Below are 19,769 nucleotides of genomic sequence, written 5' to 3' on the forward strand. Positions count from 1 at the left end.
CATGAAGGGACTGCGTATTCTGCGAGAGGAGAAGTTTCCTGTGATATCCTCCATTTGGGGGACAAAGTAATTTTCCTAAATCAAAGTTCGGATCATGTGACTCCTCTACTTAACTCCACTGAGTCCCTCTATTTCCAGAATCAAATACAAATTCTCTCACATTCAAAGCCCATCATGACCTACACATCACCTGGTATTCTAGTTCTAGCTTCCTACTCCCAATGACCCAATGACATCCTCATTCCTACTCCAGAAGGAGACAGCTCATCTCTATTTTCAGGGCATTTTCTCTAGTTCTCCTCCATCATTCTCTCTCTACATTTGTCTCCTGGCTTCCAGGAAGTTCCAACTAAAAGTTTCCATTCTCTAAGATGTCTTTAGCCATCGTCTTAACTTGGATGCCTTCTCTCTTTCAAACAGATTCTTTTATCTGTTTATAGCTTATTGAGGACTAACTATACTTTGTATAGCGGACAATTGGTTCAGATTAGGAACCCCATTACATCAGCCAAGCATCTGCAGAGCTCTCTGTGGCTGCTAGTCCTCCAGAGACCAGCAAGTAAAATCAGCAGCCTGAGCCTCCAGTCTGCTAGGCCAATCAATGCCCGAGGATGGTCTCAGTTCTTCCTAAGGAAAAACTATCCAACTTCTGGTGTTAGATGCTAAGAAAGGGGCACCTACATGGCCAAGTGGACAAAGTCGGGCTGGCCCCAGAGTCAGTAAAACCTGAATTCAAATCCAGTCTGAGAAAATGACTAGCCACATGAACCTCGCCATATCGCTTAACCTGTCAGCCTAAGTCTCCTTAAATGCACAGAGGGCCCCAAGGATGTGGGGAAGGAATCAAAAGACCTCACGTTTGTAAAGCATTTAGTATATTGCCCAACACATGGTGGGTACTCGATAAATGTTAGTTCCCTTCTCTTCCTGTTCTTCCATACCATTGCCCCACTCCAATACTCCTCACTCTTGCCAAACTCATTTATTTTCCTTAAGCTCAGATTTAACTATTAACCAATGGGCTCTGCCCTTTAGGATCAATACAAACCCTCTCCCAAGGCTGGAAAACCCCTCCCAAGCTGTCCCCAAGGTCTCCTTCCAGCCTCATAAGATACTTCTCTCCCTCCTGTCTTCTGAGCTACAGCCACAAAAGCCTTCACTTGGGTTCTCAAAAAAAAAAAAGCCTTCTACTTCTCACTTCTCTAAGGAACTCCCTGTCCTTGACTCCACCCTGAAATCCCCTTTTCACACCTCAAGCACCATTTGCAGCAGGAAGCCAGAGTGCAGCTCCCAACTACCCTCCCTAACCCTAACCCTTATGCATGGAGCCCCTTTGTATAGCCCTGAATTTAATCACTCATTACATAGATGCTACTATCTACTTTGATGTGAACTTGTAATCTCCTCCATTACACTATAAACTCATTTGACTAGGGATAATTTCATTCTTTATAGCTTTATTCCTCACCCCTAGGACAGTACCTGGCACAGAGTGGGCACTTGAATAAACTGCTGATAATAAACTTTTTTCCTAGATGTTTGCTTCCTTTTTCAATCTTTATCTAACTCTGACAAGTTGACTTTCTTGACCTCTGGTCCTACTTCAATGATTGGGCCATTTTCTTATAAGCGGTCTTGGTATTTTCCAACCCTTTCAAAGACATTTGGCTTATCTATGTATCTTTCCCAAAGTCCTTCTGTTCCTTCCTGAAAAATTTTTTAAATGCTTTAAAGATTCTCTTTTCTTTCTTTTCTTAGGGAGAATAGAAGAGAATCTGAGAAATGGATATACGGAAGATTATTCCTAGTTAGAGGAAGCTGATGACTCAATCGATACTGGTCTGGAGTCAGGAAGATCTGAGTTGAAATTCAGACTCAGACACTTACTAGCTGTATGGTCTTAGGCAGCCCACTCTGTGTCTCAACTTCTTTAACTGTGAAATAAAAATAACCAAAGCACCTAGCTCATGGGGTGATTATGAGGGCTGCCCACAGTGGATCTGGAGGGAAATATAAAATTATTCAATTTCTTTGCCTTTCTGATTGATACAGAATCTTCAGGATCTCCCTTGACTCAGTTCCAAAAGAAACTTGTAGGACTTTGAAAAGTTCCACAAACTATTCATTCTTTTCCCTTCCTCCTATCAGAGAAGGCAAACAGGAGTTTAACATATAACAGATGAAGACAACACTATTGTCTTTGATCTCCTGCAAACACTGTGCTAAAGTCCTCCTTTTTCAAAAAAAAAAAAAAAGTCTGCCTTAGTTTACTTATCAACTAATGACAACAAACTTATAAAAAAGTTTAATTTTACTTATGATTCAGTTTACTTAAAATGAGAAAAATGAGACAAACCCCCAGGGTTGTCATGAGGATTAAATTAAATGGTGTATCCTATAAATGGTGTATCCTACAGGTCAGCTAGCCATGATTCCTGGGATACAGGCACAGGGTCACACATACACAAACGTACATAAGCCCCCATAGTGACACATGGAGACCCAGAGACACAGTGACCCCTCCTCTGTAGGAGTAAAGGACGGTCCTGCTTGTCCCCTCATGATAAAGTGAATAGATAAGAAAGTGCAGTGTCCCTGTCTGGCACATCCTGTGCTGCCATATTCAGGCTGTCTCTACCAAGGACCCAGACAATTCTTTCTACAGGAGCCTTTGCTCGTGGCACACAGCAGGCACCATATAACAGCCCCAACCCCTTTCCAGACTTCTCCCTCCTTTCTCCCTTCTCTGACCCTCTCCGACCCATGGACACTGGCCTCCCAGCTGGTCCTTGGCCAGGAACTTCTACCCCCTGACTCTGTGCCTTTCCAATGGCTCTGAACGTCCTCGTCCTCCCTGCTCACCTGGGCCTCCTGGCTTCTTTCCAGGCTCCACTAAAATATGCCCTCTGAAAACAAGCTTTTCCTGCTCTCCAAATGTGAGGACCTTCGTTGGGGAGTATGAGGACCTTCCTTGGGAGAGTGTGAGGACCTTCGTTGGGGAGTATGAGGACCTTCCTTGGGAGAGTGTGAGGACCTTCCTTGGGGGAGTGTGAAGACCTTCCTTGGGAGAGTGTGAGGACCTTCCTTGGGAGAGTGTGAGGACCTTCCTTGGGGGAGTGTGAAGACCTTCCTTGGGAGAGTGTGAGGACCTTCCTTGGGAGAGTGTGAGGACCTTCCTTGGGAGAGTGTGAGGACCTTCGTTGGGAGAGTGTGAGGACCTTCCTTGGGGGAGTGTGAGGACCTTCCTTGGGAGAGTGTGAGGACCTTCCTTCTGAGAGTGTGAGGACCTTCCTTCTGAGAGTGTGAGGACCTTCTTTCTGAGAGTGTGAGGACCTTCCTTGGGGGAGTGTGAGGACCTTCCTTGGGAGAGTGTGAGGACCTTCCTTGGGAGAGTGTGAGGACCTTCCTTGGGGGAGTGTGAGGACCTTCCTTGGGAGAGTGTGAGGACCTTCGCTGGGAGAGTGCCTCCCTTCTGCACTACAGGAGCTTGCCTGGACACAGCTGCTGACATGACGTCTCCCCATTAGACTGGAAGCTCCTTGAGGAGGGACTGGTTTTTCCTTCCTTTGTGTGTGAGGAAAGTTGAACAGTGCTCGGCACCCAGTAGGGCCTTTCTAAAAGCTGACTTGGCCAAAGAAATGGCAAAGGGAAGGGTTCGGAGAGACCTGGGAAGACATCTGTGCACAGACTGACTCACCTGGGCCGGGGGTCTGCGGCTCCCGGGGGCCATCTCCTCGGGCTTCAGCTCCCTCCTTGGGCCAGGCCTTGGTCCTCTGCGGGCTGAGTGGGGGCTCCAGAAGGACTCCAGAGGCTGACAGGCCTTCCCTTCTCTTCCAGGCCTAAGGGACAGACAGGGAGTGAGTCCCACGGGAGTCAGAAAGACCCGGGCCCTGCCCTCGGACCGGAGCCTCCAGCAGGGGAGGGAGCAGGGGGGTCAGGCTTGGAATGAGGATGGTCTGGACAGGAAGCCTCCCCCACTCCTCTGCTGCCCCCTCCTTCCACAGAGACCCCGGAGGCAGGAGGGGGCTGTGCCAGAGGGGATGAGAGGAGTGGGAGCTCTCCCTCCTGCTGGGACCCTGCCCTCCCTGCACCCCCTCACCAAACTCTCCTCCGACACAATCCAGACAACACTCCCTGCTGGGTCTGGGGGGAGGGCAGCCCGAGCAGGCTGGGGCGGGGAGGGCCGTGGGATGGGGCTGCCAGCAATGACCCAGGAGCCTGGGGCAGACACAGGCCTGCCTGGAGTTCAGCTGCCTCGCAGGGCCCGAGGACTCTGAACAAAGCAGGGCCAGGGAAGCAGGAGGTGGGAGGCAGGACGCGGGGAGAGGGGAGAGGGGACATGGGAGCGACACAGGAATCCCAGGAGGGAAAGCAGGAAGCCTGTCCCGGGCTCTAACCAGGGGCCGGGGAGGCTCCTCCTGGAGGCTGGAAGGAAACGAGAGCGGGGCAAAGGCCTGTGGCCTGCCAGGGAGCCGGCCCGAGAGCCAGGCAGGAGCCTTGGGGTCTGGGTCCTGGGGCAATGAAGCAGGACTCCTGGGTCCTTAAAAGAGCCCGGCTGTTGGTCGGACAATTCAATCTCTGAACAGGAGCTGGGGGCAGAGAGACACACACGTGGGCCCTGGTGGGGAGCTGACGGCAGGACTCCCGGGTCCCTCTGAGGGAGGCCGGATGGGTGGGCAACTGGGACCTAGTGGTCAAGCTGGGGATGGAGTCCCAGGACACTTAAGACACTGAGCCTTCACACACGCAGGACCAGGGAGCCAGCTTAGCAGGGAAGGAGGCTCCTGATGGACCTGCAAGACACTCACCATGAGGTCAGACAGGGAGAATAACTTGAGAACAAAAAGGGAAAGTTGGGGAGCCCAGCACCACGTGGCTTCCTGGAACAGACCTACCTGGGAATTGCAAGCACAGCTAGCTACCTTCCGGAAGGCAGAGGGATCAGCAGAAGGATCCCGGGTCCCAACGTTCCTGCTTCCAATCAGCCCGCTGTGGGTGGGCCCTCCCAGTGCCCAAAGTCCCACCCTATCCAATCGGTCAGAGAGCCCCAGACCTTCCCTTTCCTCCAATGGCAACTAGAGCCAGGCCCCAGAGCCTGCCTAGCTCTCCTCCCAGAGCCCTGCCCTTCGTCACATGGAGAGCCTGGGCCACTCCATACTCCTCTCAGGCCTCCAAACCCCACCTTAGGGCTCAAATTCCAGCAGTTCCACCACTCAGCAGGCGGCAGTGCTCCTCCCGCCACCTCCACCCTCCCCTTCCCTCCAGCCTTTCCTGTCCTGATCCCATCTCCTGGCCTTCTCCCACTCTGTCCCCACTGCCCTTATCTTCTTCCACACTAGGACATCCAAAGTCTTACAGATTTTTCTCCCTTTGATTTCTTTGGGATATAGACCTAGCATGGACACGGTTGGTTTATCCATTCTCTACTTGAAGGGCTCCACTTTTTTCCAATTCTTTTTCTAATTCTTAACAATTACCAAAAAATGCTGCTCCAGATATTTCAGATGATTTAAGAACTTTTTTTTTATATCAATGGCTAATAAACCAATAACAGAGTCTCTATGGAAATTTTAATCACTTTATTGGAAATTCATGGACTACATTAAAAAATGTGCCTAATGATAGAAAACCATCACATGAAGTTTAGCCGGTACTTTATGCCATTAAATATACATATATAACTATGGGCTTGGACTCTAAACTGTTTTCAAATTTCAACAAACTTTTAATTCCAGGAAAACACAAACATGTTCAAAATTTTTTTAAATTTTAAATTTTAATTTTAAATTTTAAAAAAAATTTGCTCTTTCACAATGGAAGAAATGGGGAGGGAATGAGAATCACAAAATCTAACTATATATATTTATATATAATCTATATAAAGATTATTATCTACATATAATCTATATATAGATTATTATATGTAATCTAACTATATATATACACACATATATATTTTAAATGTTGGCTTTTCCCTATTAAGTCTGTTCATGAATATGAATTCTCTGATGTAAAATAAGAGATGATCTGTGACTGAAGGCCTTCCCACACTGAATCCATCCAGGTCTTGTTCCCAGAATGAATTTTCTATTATATTCTATTATATTAATGTCATAATTTTCTCAGCCATCAGGGCCACTCATGGGTATTTCCTTTTTCCAGTTCTTTCCTCTTACAAACAGAGCCATTAAAAGCATTTTCTTTCCCTGTTTCTTTGGTCTTGCTAGTGCATAGGGCTAATAGTTATTCCTTAATCAAAGAATATGAATAGATTAGAACTTTCAGTGCACAGTTCCACCTTGTTTTATTCATAGGAGTGGTCCCGTTTACTGTTCCAAAGTATCAAATTTAATACTCCTCAGGTCTGCCAACATTTGTCATTTTTCTAGTTATTGGTATCTTGGATAAGTGGTTACAAATTTGGAACTTGTTTTCAGATTGTTGTTGATAGTATGAATTTCTTGTAGTTTTCAAAGAAATTGAAACCTACGTTATGATTATTCGTGCACTAAATCACTAACAGAGAAATGCAAATGTAAACAAATCTGAGGAACAACCTCAAACCCCTCATATTGGCCGACATGAAAGAAAAGGGAAAAAATTGCTGGAGAGGACATGGAATAATGGGTTATTACTTGTACTGTTAGTGGATTCGTAAAGCTGGTTCATCTATTCTGGAGGACAATTTGGAACTATACCCAAAAGGCTATCAGACTGTTGTTATAAACCAACTCCCAAGAGAAAAATCCCTTTCCTGTATTTAAAAAGACAGTTTTTTTCAATATTTCATAGTGATTTCTATATTTGAGGCCTTTGAGTTTGTTGAACCAGTTATTATGCTCCTTTACTTTTGTACATTATGCATTCACCCTCTTAAATTTATCAACTTGCATTTAGCTTCATTTGTACTCCAAGGCCAAACTTGCCAGTTATTTCAATTATCTTTTGATTTTCCACTTCGGCTTTCCAGTTCCCTATGGTGAATGTGACATCTTCTTTGTATTATTTCTAGAACACATTATAGTCTTCACTGTATTGATCAACTATAATCATTTCAGCATTATTGATTGGATCACAAGCTGGTACTATCGTGATGCTGAATGGTATCGAAATAATCTACATCTATCCATCACAAGAAATTCTCAAACTTCCAGAAATGTCTTAAGACTTGAACAGATATGATTCCATCATTTTTTTAGCTCATACCCTAGTACTGCTTTTCTCATGTTTTCATTGATTATGAGAACTACTCTACTACTTAGAGATTTTTCCCCACAGGAGTATATGTAATGATCACTTAAATCAAATTCACCCATCTACAGAATAGGAATAATTACAGCACCTAGCTGTAGAGGCTATAGCAGGGTTATTAGAATCAAATGATATTTATTAAGTGCTTTGCAAATGTTACATCACTATATGAGCAAGTTTTTATTTTTCCTAGGATCACAAATCTCAGGAAATCAGTGAGCTAATAAATAGTCATTTTAAAATTAATATTCAAAACAATGTAGAGGAAGGCAGTCTGCTGTAATGGAAGGGGCACTGGGTCTCATGCCAGGCATAAAGCATTAGTCACAGAAATAATTTTGTACGTTAAAAAATTTGGAGGTTGATAAATTTAAGAGAGGGAAAGCATAATATACAAAAGTAAATGAGCATAATAACTGGTTCAACAAACTCAAAGGCCTCAAATATAGAAATCACTACAAAATACTGGAAAAACTGGAAAACAAAATGGCAGAAAGCAGGTATAGACAGACCAGCATCTCATATGAAAAAACAAAATCAGATCTAAATGAATACATGACTTACAAAGCTCACCCAGGAAAAAGAACTGCACTGGAAGAAGATGAAAAGTAAGGTAAAATGGGGTAAATTAGATCACTGAAAAAGCACAGATGAGCTATGATAGTAATGGGAAAGAAGGAGAGAAGATAAGCATTATCTGGAGCTTAATCTCATCAGTTTTGGCTCAAAGAGGGAATAATATACCCTTTCAGTTGGATATAGAAATTTATCTTATCTTACAGGGAAGCAGGAGGGAAAAGGGGAAAGAAAAGGAAAAGGCTGGTTAGAAGGGAGGATAGAAAGGAAAAGGGGGAAACGGATGGGAGAAGGGATGATAGAAGGAAAAGCAGGTTAAGGAAAAGGTTGATCATAAAACACTAGTGAGGATGGACAGGGTACAAAAAGAGAATATATACAACAAGAAAATAGATTAGAAGGAAATACACAGCTGCTTATTACAACTGTGAAAGTGAATGGAATGAATTCCCATAAAACAGAAGCAGAAAGAAGAGTGGATAAGAAAATAACCCTACAATATGCTTTTTACAAAAAATACATTTGAAACAGAGAGATACACACATAATAAACGTTAACACTGAAGCAAAATATATTATGCTTCAACTGAAGCAAAAAAAAAAGCAGGGGTAACACTTCTGATCTCAGATAAAGCAGAACTGAACGAGATGAGGTGAGATCCTTTCAAGACAGTTGTGAAAATCGAGTAAGGCTTCATCTACTTCAGAGTTGGAGTAGGCCTGAAGGACTTTGAGCATTGATCCAAGGGCATACCTAAGTCCCCGGCCTACTATACCCCCATGACATCATTTTCTCCCTATTTCAGTCAAATATGGGCAACTAAGTACTTATTGGTCAAGTTCAATTTCTTGAGTAATTTCCATTTAGAATGTAAGATCCTCAGCCAATGAGGATGAGGATCAGTGGTTGGAGGGGGTATTTGTGTTAGGGATTAAAAATGTGGACCCTGCCCCAGAAGGGGCTTCCTCCCTTCAATTGTCTGCTCATCGGGTGGGATGCCCTTCTCAGGAGAATGTATAATAAACTTTGCTTTGCTTCTAAGCTCTCTCCAGCTTTTTTTATTAAATGGTGACCCCTCACCATTTCTGAAGCATACAGAACTAATTAAAAGAAATACCAAAATAAATGTGATAGAAGTATCCAACTATTATTGATGAATCAAGTGATGGATGATTATGCACAGGATAAGGAAAATAAATCTTATTTCTTTAAAAAAAAAAAAAAAAAAAAAAGGAAGAGAAGGGAAAACTTACAAATTAAAAGAACTTGGAGACAATTCATTTTTTAAAAGTACTAATAAAAGAATGCATCACCAAATGTTAGAAGGGAATCACAGAAAAATAAAATGAGCAATTTTTATCACATAAAAAATACTTATGCATCTAAAATTGAATGGGAATCAACTGGAGAAGTTGATTATTATTATTATTATTAGAGTTTCTCTGATAAAAGCCTCAAGCACAAAATATAGTCATTTCAATTATGCCCATTCTCTGTGACCCCATTTGGGAAAATCCCAAATAGCAAAGATCTTGGCAGATTCAGTTGTATCCAAATCCAATATCCAACTCATTTTGCAGATGAGGAACTGAGATAAACAAGTGAAATGACTTGCCCAGGTTCATAATACAGCTAGTAAGTATATGAAGTTACATTTGAACTCAGGTCTTCCTGACTCTAGAGCTGGCATTCTATCAATTGCACTATTAGTTGCCCATTCTCCAACATACTTATAGTCAAAAGCTCTCAGGTAGTTCTCTTCTTTTTTTTCTTTTTTTTAATTTTTTGAGTTCCAAATTCTATCCCTCCCCCACTCATTGAGAAGGCTAGAAATACGTGAGCCATTATGTGTATGAAGTCAGGTAAAACATTTTCACATTTCCATTAGCCACCGTGAAGAAAAATAAAAGAAAAAGAAATACACTTCAGTCTACACTCAAAGTCCATCATTTCTCTCGACAGAGGTAAATGATCTTTCTCATCATGAGTACTTCTTTGTAATGATAAGAGTTGCTAAGTTTTTCATAGTCAACTATCCGTATAATATTTGCTATTACTGTGTATAATATTCTCTTAGTTCTGCTCACTTCCCTTTGCATCAGTTCAGACAAGTCTTCAAAATTTTTCTGACTCATCTTCTTTTTTAATTTTTTTGTATTCATTTTGAACTTAAACACAAAAAGAACTAAAACAAAAGGAACATTTCCATGTTCACAAAACAACATAAAAAGAAGATGGAATATGAAACCATGTATTTCCATTTCACATTATTTACTTTTTTTGGAAAACTATATAATAAATTCTACATAACATTTTCAAAGCTACCCTGCTTTTCTGTGCTTCTTTCTAAGTTTTCTTTTTATTCTGTTGTTCACTTTTTGTTTATTTCTCCCCACCCTGTCTTAGAAAAGGCTACCTAGAAAAGACACAAATACATATATATATTTGTAAAAGCATAGTACTTCTATTTATCGGTTTTTCCTTTAGGGATGGAGAGCATCTTCCTTCATAGATTTGTTATATCTGATTGGAATATTTATATGATATTCAAATGACTTAGTCATTCAAAGTTGTTCTTAGAACCATATTGCTGTTACTGAGTGCAATGTTCTGTTAGTTCTAGTCTTTTCACTTTTCATTAGTTATTTCATACAAGCTTTTCCATGATTTTTCTAAAATCTACAACTCATTATTTCTTACAACACAATAACATGCCATCATGTAGCACAACACAACTTATTTAGCCATTCCCCAAATGATGGGCGTACCCTTGTTTTCCTTTCTTAGTTCTTTGCCACAACAAAGAGAGCTGCTATTTGAGCAGCTCTATTTGAGAATATATACGTTCTTTTCCTTTTTCCCTGGTAACTTTGGGAAACAGATTTAATAGTGCTATTGCTGGGTTTCATAACTCTTTGGGCACAATTCCAGATTGTTCTCCAAAATGGCTGGCTCAGTTCCCCATTCCACAGTAGGAAATTAGTGTCCCAATTTTTCTATATTTACTTCAACATTTATCATTTTCTCTTCTATTATTGTAGCCAATCTGATAGGTATGAAATGACATCTCAAAGTTGCTTTAATTTGTTTCTCTAATCAATAACTGAGAGCACTTTTCTCCTAACTATATAGTTTTGATATCTTCACTGAAAAAGTACCTGTTCATATCCTTTGACCATTTATCCATTGGGAAATGATACATATTCTTATGAATTTGACAAAGTTCTTTATATACTTAAGATATGAAATTTTTATCTGAGAAACTGTGGATAAAAATTTTTTCCCCAATTTTCGGTTTTCCCTCTCCAATCTTGTCTACATTGATTTTATTTGTAGCACACCTTTTTTTTTAATACAACCCTTTTAAAATTTAATATAATCAAGATTATTGATGTTACACTTCACAATGTTCTCTATATCTCCTTGCTATTATTACTCAGCAATTGTTCTCCTATCCATATGCCTTGACAGGTAATATCTTCTAATTATAATTATTATTATAATATATCATATATATTACATAATATATAATAATTATAATATTTCCTTATATCTAGATCATGTATCCTATTTTGATCTTATCTTGGCAAAGGGTTTAAGATAGAGCAGTCTGACTCTCCAGCTAGCCTATTTTTACCAAATACTGAATTCTTATCTCAAAAGTTTCAATCTCTTTGTTTGTCAAACACATATACTGTTTCAGTGATTCATTTTTCTATTTCTAATTTGTACCAAATGCCTTCAATAATTATTGCCTTACAACATAGTTTAAGGTCTGGTACTGCTAAACCTCCGTCCTTTACATTTCTTTTCATTAATGTATCTGAACTAACTGACCTTTTGTTCTTCCTAGTGAGTTGCATTCTTTTTTCTAAATTCAAATAATTTTGGAGTCATTTAATTGGGATGGCATTAAATAGATTAAAGCAAAATTGTCATTTTTATTATATTGGCTTCATCTATCCAGGAACAATTACTGCTCCTCCAATTATTTCAACCTGATTTTAGACAAAAAGGGCTTTATTTAGGTGCACATAGCCCCTCGGTTGGCTTTTTGGCAGGTATGATGCCAGGTATTTTACGCTGTCTGCAATTATTTTCAGTGAGGTATCTTTTACTACCTCCTCTTGCAGGATTCTGTTGGTGACACATGGAGTCCTGATGATTTTTGTGGCTAAGTCACAGGTGGCTATTTGCTAAAATTAATCGCTTCTAACGTTTTAGCTGAATCTCTAGGATTTTCCAGGTATGTCCTCAATAGCATCTGACAAATTCCCTCATTTTGTATTCCCTCATGGTCCTTTCTGATCTTTTCCATTGCTTTTTCTTCTCCTCCGGCTACTGCCGGCACTCCTAACTACTCTATAGTGGGGGTGGCAACGGACCAACTTGTTTTACTCCTGATCTTACGGGGAAGGCTTCCAGCTTATCCTCGTCGCAAAGAACGCGGCCTGGCAGTTTCAGTCAGTTTTAGGTAGAGGCGTCTTTTTTTCATTTTAAGACTCCTTTATAACTATGTTTTTTTAGATAGGAATCAGTGCTGCATTTTGCCAAAAGGGTTTCTGCCTTTTTTGACGCATTCATGATTTCTGTCACTTCTGTTAATTGATATAAATAATTATATGAATTTTAACTGTTATCTTAATTTAACTTAATAATGGCTCATTTTCCTCCTATTAAGCCCGCGTGCCTCCCCGGTACACATCCCATTGGGTCACAGGTACCGACCACGTGACACATTGTTGCGCCGCTCTTCCTTCCTCCCGGTCGGAAAACTAAGAGCGACGTTATCTTTCTGCCAGACGAGGGCGGCCCGGCGCCTCCCGCTGGGGCCGAGGGCAACCTCCTTACCTTTGCAGCTCGCCCTACACCCCCACTGCGGAGGAACTTTGCCCCCACTCGGGACCCAGGTCTCTCGTGGAGAGCTCCACCTCGCACTGTCCGCCTCGATCGCCTCGCCCACCCTCCCCGCTTCGCCCCAGTTCCCCGGGATGCAGTCGGGCCGCTGCAGAGCCGGACCGGGCCGGTCTGGGCCGGGGGCTCCCTGGGTCAGCGCCCGTCCACGCCCTCAGCCCCTCGATTATCCGGAAAATGGACAATTTTGCAAAGAGGAGACCCCCGCCTCCCGCTCCTTATACAATAAGCCCCCCGAGGAGTCGCAGGAAGAGAGCAGACCCAAGTCCAAGCTGGGCTCCAAGGGCGAGGGGGCCTTACTTGTGATGAACTGCCTCCAGGGCGCGCGATGGAGACAAGGCAGCTGGGGGGGGCCGGAGAAGAAGAGCACCACAGGAGCCCGCCCCCAGCCCCGCCCCCGTCTCCTCCCCCAGCCTTTGATCTTGGGCATGCGCAGCCGCGAGAACTACATTTCCCAGAAGGCCGCGCAAACGCTTTTTTCCGCTTCCTCCTCGTTCTTTTGCGCTTTCCCCCAACAGTGATGCAGAGGCAGCTCTAGTGATTCTGAGTGGTCCTAGGAATGCGGACTAGCCGTAAATCCAGAGCCCTCAAACACCCCGCGGGACCCCTGCCCGCTTCCGGGTGGAAGAACCCTGAGTCGCCCAAAGTCCCCTCCGTCTTATCTTGGGAGTGAGGAGCCCCATTCCCCCTCGCCCACCTCTGGCCCCGGAGAAGTTTCCCCAGTAAGGCTGAGATCCCCCACCCGGGAGAACCGGAGAACTCCCCTCGCGGGCCCCCCCCCCACCTTGATCACTAGGAGTTCCAGCCCACACGACCCCTGACCCAGGAATCCTGTGTCTCCCCGCCCCGCCCCCCGCAGTTGCCCCTCCCTCTCCTCTCCCGGTTCTCCTGCTTGTCTGGCCCTCCACGCCCTCTGGTCGCCCCTTCTCTGCGATCAGGGAGCCCCCCACACTCCCCTCTGGGCCTCTTGCTCCTCTTCTGCTTCTCTCGGGATTGGCTGAACTCCCAAGGACGCAGTGACCCTCTCTGAGCGGGGGATCCCCAGGTCTCCTCGTGCAGCTCTTCCCTCCCTGCTGACTGCAGCCTCGCACGAGCTGCCTCTGGGACATCTCCCGCTGCATGGCCTGTGGCAGTCTTCTTCTCGGTGGGTCCCACTGGCGCCAACTGGAGCGAATCCTAGTCTGTGCCGTGAGGTGTTGGTCTCTGCCTGCCAGTTTTCCCAGTATTTTGTAGTAAATCCAGTCCCAGAAAGTGGCGTCTTTGCCTGTGTAGGACGCAGACTTGAAATGCTCGTTTTCTTTTGTATGTTACACATTAATGGGCACAAACTCTTTTAAGGAACATTTACACGGTAACTTAATGCCTGCAAAGCACTTTAAAATCCTGTCTCCTTTGATCCTTGGCGTAAGATGCTATGATTATCCCCATTTTACAGACGGGGATATTCAGGCAGTAAAAGTTTAAATGACTTACCCAGGTTTACACAGCTGGTCAGTATCTGAGACTGAATTTGAACTTGGGTCTGGTGGTTTCAGGAAGCTGGGCAGTGCAGGGGACAGAGCACAGGACTTGAAGTCAGGAAGACGCCTTTTCCTGAGCAACAATCTGCCCTCCAACACTTAGTAACTTTGAGACTCTGCTTGCCTCAGTTTCCTGACAGTGGCGGCTGGAGCTCCAACCCAGACCTGAGGATGGCTCTCCTCCTGTGAGAGGATGATACAAGGAGACGGAGAGGCCGTTGTTGCTGTTCTCTGACCTCTCTGACCGGGAGGCCTTGCGTTGTCCGACCTCCCTCCTCTTCCTCTGCCTCCAGTTTATCTCATTCCCAGCCCCCAACCCCTGTGTCGGCAAAGGCTGCCCTGCAGCTCCTTCAGATGCTGTGATCCGCAGCTGGGGAGGCTCTCGGGGAATTGGCCTGCCCCTTAACAGTTTCCTTATCTGTAAAATGAACTGGAAAAGGAAGTAGCAAATCACTCCAATAGCTTTGCCAGAAAAATTACAATTGAACCACAATGGAACAACTTATAAATTAAACTAACCATTGTGCCCAAAAAAATGATTACAAAAACGTCCAACATATATTTGACAAAAATTGCTGGAAAATTTGGAAAATAATATGGCAGAAACTAGGCATTGATCAACATCTAACACTCCTATACCAAGGCAGGGTCAAAATGGGCTCATGATTTAGACATAATGGTTGATACTAAGAGTAATATCTCTCACATCTGTGGAGAAGGAAGGAATTTATGACCAAAGAAGAACTAGAGAACATTGTGAAATGCGATATGCATAATTTTGATTATATTAAATTAAAAAGCTATTGTACAAACAAAACCAATGCAGCCAAGATTAAAAGGCAAGCAGAAAACCAGGAAGAATTTTTTTTTACATTCAAGGGCTCTGATAAAGACCTCATTTCTAAAATATGCAGAGAATTGATTCAAATTTATAAGAATTCAAGCCATTCACCAATTGATAAATGATCAAAGGATATGAACAATTTTCAGATGAAATTAAAGCTGTTTTGTCATATTAAAAAAATGTTCTAAGGGGCAGCTAGTGGAACAGTGGATAGAGCAGCAGCCCTGCAGTCAGGAGGACCTGAGTTCAAATGTGATCTCAGACACTTAACACTCGCTAGCTGTGTGACCCTCGGTAAATCACTTAATCCCAATTGTCTTGGGGGAGAGAGGGGGGGAGTCTAAATCACTACTGTTTAGAGGAATGCAAATTAAAACAATTCTGGGATACCACTACATACTTCTTAGGTTGGTTAAAATGACAGGAAAAAGTGATAAATGCTATAGGGGATGTGGGAAAACTGGTTACACTAATGCATTGTTAGTAGAGTTGTAAATAGATCCAATGACTCTGGAGAGCAATTTGGAACTATGTCTAAAGGGCAGTCAAATTGGTATGGAATTTGGAATAAAGAGCATGCCCTTTGATCCAGCATTTTCTTTACTGGGTCTGTATTCCTTTGTGGGAAAGGACCCTCAAAATGTACAAAAATGTTTGTAACAGCCGTTTTTGTAATGGCAAGGAACCGGAAAGTGAGTAGATGCTCAGCAGCTGGAGAGCAGCTGAGTAAGTTATGGTATATGAATGTTATGGAATATTATTATTCTATAAGCAAGGATCAGCCAGGATGATTTCAGAAAAGCCTGGAGTGATTCATAAAGAAATGTGTATTTTCTTGTGGTATATGAGTGTGATGGAATATTATTGTTCTGTAAGAAATGACCAGCAGGATGATTTCAGAAAGGCCTAGAGAGACTTACATGAATTTATGCTGAGTGAAATGAGCAGAATCAAGAGATTCTGATTATACACGGCAACAACAAAATTATCCGATGATCAATTCTGATGGATGTGGCCCTCTTCAACACTGAAGATGATCCAAAATAGTTCCAAATGTTTAATAATGAAGAGAGTCAGCTCCATTCAGAGAGAGTACTATGGGAAATGAGTGTATACCACAACATATCATTCCCACTCTTTCTGTTATGGCTTGCTTGAATTTTTCTTTTCCTTCTGAAGTTTTTTTCTTTCTTTCTAGATCTGATTTTTCTTGTGTAGCAAGATAACTGTATAAATATGTATTCCTCTGTTGGATTTAACATATACTTTAATATATTTAACATGTATTAGACTACCTGCCATCTAGGGGAAGGGTTGGAGGAAAGGAGGAGAAAAGTCGGAACAGAAGGTTTTGCAAGGGTCAATGTTGAAAAATTACCCATGCATATGTTTTGTAAATAAAAAGTTATAATAAAAAAATAAAAAGAATGACAGGAAAAAAATGCTAAATGCCAGAGGGGATATGGGAAAACTGTTACACTAATGTATTGTTAGTAGAGTTGTAAACAGATCCAATGACTCTGGAGAGCAATTTGGAACTATGTGTAAAGGGCGGTCAAATTGCATGTGGAATTTGGAGTAAAGAGCATAAATTTAATAAAGGAAAAATGTGTGTTTTCAAAGTTAATATAGGTGTATAATCAGAAAAAATAAAACAACTTAAAAAACTAAAAAAAAAAAAGTTATGGTATAGGAATGCTAAGGCTTATTGTAGAGGAGTAATGAGAAATCTCAAAATTTTAGAGAAAAATTCAATCCATTCTTAAGGCTTTATGCACATTATGAGATTTTTGATTCTTCTGAAATCTATACAGCAGAAAGGGCCTTTCCCTCATCATATCCACAAGTTTTATCTCCAACAACATTACAAATATAAACTCCAGATAAATTCCCACAATGAATATCATATCTGGTCCATCATCCAACAAAAGACAATTCTTCATCGAACACATTCATAAGTCTTCTCTCCACTCTAATCTTCTGATGTAAATTAAGAGATGTTCTCAGACTGAAGGCCCTCCCACATCAAATCTAAATAGACCTATTCCCAATATGAAATTTCTGCTGTCTAAGAAGCTCTATATTCCAATGCCTTTTCACATTCATTACAGATTTCCATCTTGTGAATTTTCTGATGGAAAATAAGGGATGACTTTCCATGATTATATTAATTAATACATTAATGATATATTAATGACTATATAATTAATTTAATAAATTAAATTTTTCTTCTAGTGTAAATTTTCTGATGTTTAGTACCAGAAAAATATACATTAAAAACTTTACCAAATTTCAAACACTCATAAGGTTTCTCTCCAATATACATCATCTGATGATGCTGTGTAAAAACCTTCCCACATCCATTACATTCATAAGCTTTCTCTCTGGTGTGGATTCTCTGATGTACAAAACAGCAAAAAAGGGGAACTATAAATTTTATTATATTCATAATATTTCCGTTTCTTTCCTCTATGTATTCTCTTGCATGCAGTAAGATCATAGCTCCTTCTGAGCAGCTTTCAACATTGATTACACTCATAATGTTTTTCTCCAAACCCATGAAGAGATAGAAAGAATGAACTATAAAACAGTCCTCCTAGAAAACCCTAGGACTACATATAGGACTACAATCAGGCACCTGACTCTCCCTTCAGGTCCCAGTTTCTTTAAAATTCAAGGTAGGCATCCCCTTGAAGAAAAATCCAGTATATATTTGTCTTGGGGTGCTAGTTTTGTGTAATGTGACAATTTAGTAATAATTGGAAATACAAAACCCTGGATCCCCCAATTGTTGATGACACTTGTTTGATGCCTTTTTAGGAAAGTAATTTCTCAGCCCCTCAAAACATTTTCTTCAAGAAGTAGCCTCCAGCTTTACATTGGAAAGGTTACTTTTCTTTCTTTTTTTTTTATTTAATACTTTATTTTTCTCCAATTACAAGTAAAACATTTTTTTACATTTGTTTTTAAAACTTTGAGTTCCAGATTCTCTCCTCTCCTTCTTTCTCATCTCACATTGAGAAGGCACATGTGAAATTAAGCAAAACATTTCCATGAAAGTCATATTATGAAAGAAAACATAGCTCTCCCCTGCAAAAAAAAAAAAATCATTAAAAATTAAGAGAAAAAAGTATGCTTCAATCTGTATTCAACCACAATCAGTTCTTTCTCTTAATATGGACAGCATTTTTCATCATAGGTCCTTCAGTGTTGCTGAGAATAGCTGAGTCACTCACAGCTGATCATCCTATAACATTGCTATTACTTTGTACACAGTATATTTCACTTTGTATGATTTTCTGAGAAAATCCCATTTATCATTTCTCATAAAGACGTACCACAATTTATCCAGGCATTCCCCAATTGATGGACATCCTCTCAATTTCCAATTCTTTGCCCTGAGAAAAGAGGTGCTACAAATATTTTTGTACATCTAGCTCCTTTTCATTTTTTAAAACCTCTTTTGGGATATTTGGGTAATAATACCATTGGCTGGCTAGTGGTATTATTAGGTCAATGGACATGCATGATTTTATAGCCTTTTGGGCTAGTTCATATCTTCAGTCATTTATCAATTAAGGAATGAGTGTTATTTTTATAAATTTGATTCAATTTCCTAAATATCTGAAAAATGAGACCTTCATCAGAGAAACTTGCTTCAAAATTATTTTCACAATCACTATTGCCAAACTGTATTCCTCTCTCTTATTCCCCCCACCCTGTTTCTTTATTCTGTTCTCTCCTTCTTTTCACCCTGTCCCTCCTCAAAAGTGTTTTGCTTTGGACTACCCCCTTCTAATATGCCCTCTCTTCTATCACCCTTTTACCTTATCTATCCCCTTCTCCTCCTACTTTCCTGCAGGGTAAAATAGATTTCTATGCCCACATTGAGTATATATATTATTTCCTTTTTGAGTCACTTCTGATAAGAGTAAGGTTCACTTATTCCCCTTCCCTTCCCCCCATTTGTTTCCACTGCAAAAGCTTTTTCTTGCTGTTTTTATGGCAGATGATTTAAGCCATTCCACTGGAGAAGTTACTTTTCAAAAGGGATTGAGGACTCCTAGAAGAACAGAGAAACATTCTTAGTCAGGATATAAACAGGAAATTTGGAACTTAAACTCTTGGAGAATTTCCTCTCTAAAGGATTTCTCAGTTTATAGATCTTCAGAGTCGAGAGGAGCAACTAAAATTCTAAAAAAACTAATCAAAGAACCCTGAAAATTGTCCTCGAGAGGGGACATTGTGTACATTGCACATCTTCATCTGTTATCTGAATCTGTGTATATGGAAAATTGGACCCATAGAGATGAGAAGGAAACATTTTTCCAACAAGTGCTTAGGTCTGTTTTGTGACAGATTATGGTCGATTGATATCAGTTTTTCCAAGCCATTTGTGCTTTAACTACCCTTTCCCCATTGCCTGAGGGAAAGGAATGTTCACATTATTTAAAAGTATAGTCTTGTTTTTTCTACTTTTCTAATATTGGCCATCTTGGTGGATGCAGAGAGCAAGATAGAAGGGCATTTTCCCCCTGACTACAGACTTTTAGGGCTTCATAAACCAATTAGAAGTTAACCAGAGAATAAAATGCATTTTCTCTACTGTGAATTTCCAAATTGGGTTTCCAGTTGAGTTTCAGGGTAACTTTCTGTAGAAATTT

General features: G+C 41.4%; 1 pseudogene; it reads right to left on the reverse strand.

Annotated features, from left to right (window-relative positions):
• The window catches only part of LOC127556487 (zinc finger protein 665-like), a 34,157-nt pseudogene extending 17,436 nt beyond the window's left edge, over window positions 1–16,721 (reverse strand).
• Between the last annotated feature and the right edge of the window lie 3,048 nt (window positions 16,722–19,769).

This window comes from Antechinus flavipes, chromosome 3, assembly GCF_016432865.1.
Source record: "Antechinus flavipes isolate AdamAnt ecotype Samford, QLD, Australia chromosome 3, AdamAnt_v2, whole genome shotgun sequence".
NCBI classification, from domain to species: Eukaryota; Metazoa; Chordata; class Mammalia; order Dasyuromorphia; family Dasyuridae; genus Antechinus; species Antechinus flavipes.